The sequence below is a fragment of the Macrobrachium nipponense genome, chromosome 31 (genome assembly GCF_015104395.2).
Source record: "Macrobrachium nipponense isolate FS-2020 chromosome 31, ASM1510439v2, whole genome shotgun sequence".
NCBI lineage: Eukaryota > Metazoa > Arthropoda > Malacostraca > Decapoda > Palaemonidae > Macrobrachium > Macrobrachium nipponense.
Window position 1 is genome coordinate 24,023,067 of NC_061093.1, and position 7,500 is coordinate 24,030,566.

The 7,500-nt window shown below is 34.6% G+C and overlaps 1 long non-coding RNA gene across 4 annotated transcripts in view; it reads left to right on the top strand.

The window, feature by feature from the left end:
* Positions 1-6,767: 6,767 nt before the first annotated feature.
* The window catches only part of LOC135206487 (uncharacterized), a 174,470-nt gene continuing 173,737 nt past the window's right edge, over positions 6,768-7,500 (top strand). For all 4 annotated transcript variants that reach the window (XR_010312754.1, XR_010312753.1, XR_010312755.1 and 1 more), the window contains exon 1: positions 6,768-6,947. This is a non-coding gene — a long non-coding RNA (uncharacterized LOC135206487). The remainder of the gene's footprint in view (positions 6,948-7,500) is intronic.

The following is a 7,500-nucleotide window of genomic DNA, read 5'->3' on the forward strand; positions in this document are numbered from 1 at the left end:
GAAATTCAGTCTATATATTCAAAGAAGATATATTCAGTAGCTTACATTATACATTTGGTATTTTATGAAAGAGTTGTTATCAATATCCTTTATAGACAAATACAACTGACTAATCTACAAGACAATAAGAATTTTCGTTAAATTACGCCATAAAAAGATGAATGTTCTCAATCACATTTTCCAATGTCTTTAGGAAACTTTTAAATTTTCATAATGTAAAGGTACGATGTTAATCAAGAAGTACTATACCCCGTTTTTTTCCATCTGTCCATCCGCCTGTGGTGTTTGGGTATGGTAACACTGCGTCCTGGGCTTTAGATAGTTACATTTAGCTTACATTCAACATTAATAATAACCTTATTTCGAATATTAACGGTGTAATTCGCATACAGTAAATTATTAAATCACTTTTCAGTTGCAAATGTACGGCCAGATATCCTTTTGTTTACCTCAAACTTACACATAGCGTAACTATTTAAAGCCCCGGACGCAGTGTTACCATACGCAAACACCACAGGCGGATGGACAGAAGGAAAAAAAAAAGTATAATAAAACCTGAATTTTCGTCGCATACCGCTTTCCACCAGTTTATTCGTTTTTAAAGTTGCCATGGTCATGGCCTTATTGCGTAATTCTTCACACTCATAAATACTTTTACGTATTTTTCCACCTCAAACGAGCAATTTAAGAAGTTAGCTAAATAGATTTACTAAATCGAAATCTCACTCACTTGAACAAAAATCATATGAATATCGCATTATCTGAACTGACATTTATAAATATTCCTTTCTTGAGCATGCCATTCTTTTGCTAAAGCATTACACTTAACAAACCACATTTATCTCTGAAAACAAGTTGTTTCTCATATTACTTATACCATAACCAGAAGCTCTTGGGCACCTTACTCAGAGTGAGCGAAAGTATCCTATACACATCATGGGACAGGAATATATGGGCGTTTCTATAAATGCTGTAATATTCATTGACCCTGGATATATTCGAATTGAGCACAGTGGTTACTGGCCAAGGACAGGTCAATTAGTTGTTACGTATCGATCATTCCGCCACCGTCTTACTAGCGTAGTAAAACATTTAATCAAGTCATGTTTCACAAGCTATAAGAACACTGAGGCCAATCGCTAAGTACAATCAGGACTTGCATCTCATTGCTACTTGAATGAAATAGGTTCATTAACTCGTATACAGATAATTAATTAAGTCATATTAAGCGGAGTGCCGTAGGTATGACTTTTCATAAATAAAGGACCAATCAGTTAATCAAAGAAACCTTTTAAAATTGGCACATTTAATTCATGACTACTTATTATCATCAAATGAAATATTTTCCGTTGTAATTTTTATGTTAACCAGTAACAAGTAATAATTGTTTATATTCTATTTGAGATCTATCACAAAACCTCATCCACAATACCTTAACACATCTTAGAAACATATTCCGTGACTTCCCAGAAAAAGAAAATCGTTATAAAGGATTTTTTCCGTTTTATTTCAAAATGACACGAACAGTTCTACTAATGGCTGAGACGCATGCCTGACCTTTTTGAAAATGAATTTTGTAAATTAGGTAAATTCTTAGTCACTCTGAAAGTTACTCCAGATCATTTTTATTCAGTCTGCACATTGATTACATTATAAAGTTCGTAATTTATCTGGTGCTTTATCATCAATTGTCTGTTTTTAATTTTATGTTAAAGAAAACTACTGAGTGGCTTTGTCTATCCGACCGCATTTTTTTTGTTCGCCCTTAAATCTTAATAATTATTGAGGCTAGAGGGCTTCAAATTGGTATGTCGATCATCCACACTCCAATCATCAAGCATACCAAATTACAGCCTTCTAGCCTCAGTAGTTTTTATTTGATTTAAGGTTAAAGTTAGCCATGATCGTACGTCTGGCAATGATATAGGACAGGCCACCACCAGGCCTTGCTTAAAGTTTCATGGGCCGCGGCTCAGACAGTATTCATTATACTGAGACAACCGAAAGACAGATCGATTTACAGTGCCCTTGATTATACGCTGTACAGAAAACTAGATTGCACCGAAGAAACTTCTGCGGATTTTTTTTTTTTACTTGTCAGTATCGTGTCTTCTCCCCGCGACTCTGACCTTTCACTCACTAATTAATATCAAAGTGAACGCCATCATTCCACTCCCATGCATATTCATAGCGCATTTCCGCCTTTTAGTATCGAAAGATATTTCTATATCAAAATCCAAAACTTCGGTCGTTTAGCCGTATCAAAAAAGAGAGAGGAAAAAAAAAAAAAAGAATCACGGGGAAAAAATGTTGGGGGTGCGGGAAAAATCTTGATGAGTTCCAGCGAGCTTTTCGTATATGTATATATATATATTTTTTTGAACGAAAATTGAAAAGAAAAATCCCTCGAAAATATCGTGCGATGTCGAAGACAGAGGTTATATCGCGAGATTAATATTGTAGGCGCCGTTTCGCACAACTGTCAAATAAAATAGATGTTTTTGTTAAAAGAGAAGTATATGTTTCTTAAATGAGATATTTTCTCGAGAGAGATATTTATCTCAAGAGAGGCAATTTTCTTAAGTAAGACATATCCTTAAATAAGGTAAATATTTTTCTTAAGGGAGATATTTTCCTTAATTAAGAGATAATTTTCTTAAGTAAGGCACATTTTTCTTAAATAAGATATTTTGCTTAAGTAAGAAACATATATTCTTAAGTTAGAGACAATTTTCTTAGATAAGAGATGTTGTTTCTAATATGAGAGACATTTATTTCAAATAAGCGAGATATTTTCTTAAATAGGAGAGATATTTTTCTAACAGAAGAAAGATATTTTTCTTAAATAAAGATATCTATCTTAAAAGATATATTTTTCTTAAATAGAGATATCTATCTTAAAAGAGAGATATTTTTCTTAAATAGAGATATCTATCTTAAAAGAGATACTTTACTTAAACAAGAGAGATATTTTACTTAGATCGAAACATTTTCCTTAAATAGGAAAAAAAATATTTCTTAAATAAGAAAAAAAATATTTCTTAAATAAGTGGCATATTTCTTCGATAACAGGAATATTGTTCTCAAATTGGAGAGATAGTTTTCCAAAGTAACAAAGATATTTTTCTCAAAATGAGATATCTTTTTTAAAAGTGAGACACTTTTCTTGAATAAGAGAGATATTTTTCTAGACAAGAGGGATGTTTTTCTTATGTTATTCACCCCCCCCCCCCCTCCCACCAACTCCCCCCTCCCCCCACAACAACACACAACGTGATGCCAGTGAGTGGACTAATTTTAGTTTTCTGTAAAAGAAAACAATTGTGCCGGCTTCGTCTATCCGTCCGTCCTCAGATCTAAATAACTACTGAGGCTAGAGGGCTGCAAATTGGTGTTTAGATCAGTCACCCTCCAACCATCAAACATAGCAAATTGCAACCCGCTAGCCTCAGTAGTTTTGATTTTATTTACGGTTAAAGTTAGCCATGAATTGCGCATCTAGGAGCACTTTCCTGAGCCATGGGACACACCCTCACTCTAACGCATCTAGTGAGCAACTGGAGAGCTGCCGGTCATAGTTGGTGGTTTTTAACAGCATTTTATACGCAGTACAGAAAACTTGATTGCACCAAAGAAACTTCGGTGCACTCTTTACTTGTCTAAATCTTGCTGACACTAACTCTAAATCTAGCAAACGGAATAAAAACAAATAAAAAGAAGCCCTTCCTAGAATTTACAGTTATTCTCGAAATAACGACACAGAAAAAGAATATTTCATGTTATGAAATATCGTAGTCCATTAAAAGGAAGCGAACGATAAAAATAAAAAGAAACGACAGTAACAAAACAAAAGAATTTCGGGATTGAGAACACACACACACACATACGCACTCATACTTTCCCTCCTCTGGATAGGTGGAAGAGGAAATTTGTTAGACAAGCGACAGGAATATTGTTTTAAAGCTGGACTTCCTTTTCTACCCAAGAGCCGATAAAAAGGTGTGTCTCCCGGCTGCTGCTGGCCTTCTCTCTCTCGCTCTCTCTCTCTCTCTCTCTCTGGGTCACCTCCAGCTGAACTTCGACCTAAGAGGTGTAACCTGTAGGTGACCTTTTACCTCTCGAGAGCAGATACATATTAGCAGGGAGATAAAGAAAAAAAAAATAGAAAAAAAAAAACGTCGACCGTTATTATGGTCGGGGGTCATAAGTCGATTTCAGTCGTCAACACAAAGAAGGGATGAGGAAAACTGAAAGTAGATTAACAAGGGAAAAGATGCTGGGAGTGGGGAGGGGGTTGGGTAGGTGGAAGGGGCGGGGGCGGTGGGGTTGGTATTAGGAGGGAGACGGCGGATGGATGGGGTGGGAGGTTGGAGGTGGAGTTGTAGTAACGTCTATCAAAGTTTATTTCTGCAGCCCTAAAAATTTATCATTGCTAACAACACCGTATCGGAATTGAGGACGTGAGTTTTTTTTATTATTATTATTATCATTAATAAGAGTAACAAAACTAACAAATCGTGGTTGTATTTAAGCACATTCAATGGCTATGCTTTAATAAAACTATAGTTTTTTTTTTCTGCTTTAAGAGCATCGATACAGCAATCAGCATTAGAATATTTAGACTACTTATATGTTAATATCCCTAGTTTTTTTTTCACTATTACAATATCACTCAGTATTTGCACTGAAGCAGATATCATACTGTTATACCCATAGATATAGAAGGGATATTATATATATATAATATATATATATATATATATATATATATATTATATATCTATATTATATATATATATATACACTCACAAATGCATTTGTACAGAGAAGCAATTTCAATAAAATGTCACAGAAACAACAACAACGACAGCAAACGTGTCCAGTGTAATCTAACTATCCTGTTAACACTTCTTTATGGCATGAGATACGTGAACTTCTCACTCAATTTACGCATTAAAATAAAGCTAATTTCCGGATATCAAATAATGAAAAGTAATCAATATTTATATGGTATTAGCCAACGCATTTCAGAAATGTCGTTATAATTAGAGATAAGCATATGTGCATGCCACAGAGGGTAAAAAATACTGGAAATGTGAAATGTAATGTAGCACTACTTAGTTTGGTGTAGCACCACCAGGGTGGCGCTGCAGGCGACCACAGAGCTTGGCGGCACATCTCAGTGTTGCCAAAGCGCGGAGAAATGACCAAAAGTGCGGAGAGGATTCGAGGGGGAGGCATTGAATGCAGAGCTGAGGTCTGCACTCCTCACGTATGCGGCGCTGTAGGTCCGCATAGTATATATGCTTTTAAAACTTTTTTCATTAATAGAAAATGATTGAAATTATATAATATTTTTGAAAATACTAATATTTTTTTAAAATTAACCATTTTCACTAGTCTCGAGTGTTCGTGAGCCAATAACAGATACGATCATATACGATTTACAATTAAGAACCGATTTTGTCAACAGCAGATGACGTAACCCAATGCATTCATTCTTTAGGTCCAGCAATCTTCAATTTGCCTTTGTAATTATATCTATATAGGTTTGTAAAATTTGGTTAATTTGTGAAATCTTAGGGTGAAGACTGACTTTAATTAATGTAAATTTAGTCATGTGTAACGAGTTTTTTATTTATTTTTTTGAGAAAACAACTGCAAATATGTATTAGGCAATTTCATTAGTTAAAGTGATTCAACTGATTATAACCGAATAAGTTTCGATATATGTATGCTAGGAAGTGGTGTATTGTAATCGTGGATTTTCTTTATATTAATGTAGCTTATTGATAAAAAAAGGACCAATTATGATGTGCTCTTTCCAATTTTTTGAAACTCATAGCCCTGAATAGGGCATTCGTTTGACTTAGGATTGGCACATGTATACCATAAATCATGCATAATGTGCTGCCCATTCTCTTGAGGAAATATCTCATTTCAAAATATCCGGATCATAAAAGGTGGCATATAGACCTACATGTTTCATAACGTTTTTGTCAGTTTACAATGTTTATGGCATTGATTTTAAGCCTAGACCTATGTTATATATTAGGTTGTTTATCATTAATACTTCAGCAAACGTTTGATTTAACATACAGCATATTACCTAAAATGACAAATGTGGCTTAAAAAAAAGAAAAGAAAGAATAAACTACTTATGAATATCGAAGGATTTATGGAGCTTGTCAACTTACTCTGTGGGAAACGCACAAGAAATGAATGCAAAAACCACCGTTTTTTAGTAAAGAAATACATTTTAGTGTAGTTTTTTGTAACTTCCCACTTTTTGCTGAAAACTTTATGAATAAATTTACTTGCCCTTGTTCACTTTGTAGCCTGATGACGCATCATTAAATACAAACAATAATAAATATAAAAACAGTAATCACACACGCACACACATATGTATATATATAAAATATATATATAAATATATATATTATATATATATGATATATATATAGAATGTAATCAACCAGCTTCAAGACTGAACATTGTCCGCGTATCTCGTTCGATTCTAAATTTACTATCATCAAAGTTACGCAATGTTTCAAAATATATGAAGCACCTGAATTTCGAAGAGGGGAAAATCTAACTCATAAAGGTTTAATTAGTAAGCCCAACTCATATAATAGAAAAGATACGGTTGATATAATATAACCAGGATGACTATTTCGTCTAGTTAGTGTAGCAACATAACATTGCTTGGCAATTAACACTGCACCCCCCGGTGCGGAGCTAGTTTCTAGGTGACGTGCGGACTTCGCGGCAACCCTGGGCCACATCTCCAAACAGCTGGTAACCTCGGAGACTGAAGATGTGCACAGCGTGTCCAGAGATTTTTTTGTCGGTCTTTGATTTTATAGTGATATGTTGTGCAGCTTGTAATTGCAGATATGGGCTCAATAATTCTTCACGTACAAATGAGGACACACAATACACAGGTAAGCAAAGCGCACTAAAGTTTATTTACCCCTAATCTTGTGCTAGCAGGTGCAATGTTCATTATTAGATCCGTTTTCTCTCTGAACGTATCTGATGTTTCCAGCATATCATTGTGACACACAAAGGGCAGTGACGATTTCAATTATGAAATCAGAACATCACGAATCTTATAATGTACCTCATTCTATAAAGAGGACAATATCTTGCTCGCTGTTAAAAAGGATTAGTAGTAACTTGGTGTAGGCCTATAGGTTGCTGGTTGTGACGCTTAGTCTCGCCTTTTAAACATGATACAGTGGTACATAAGGACGCCTACTATATTTTGTTAGTCATTAAGAACTCTTTGTAGTAGGGAGGTCGGTAGGATACTGTCTGTGCAATTAGTTTTTCTGTTTTAGATATGTAACGGGAGCATTAGCAAACTGCATTTGAATTAACGAAGTTTCTCAACAAATTTACGAGAGCATTTCAGGACGGCGTAAACCAACCGTAGGAAACAAGAACTATTATTTGTTTCAAAGTAAAAATAATTCCATTTGTTATTTGCAACAA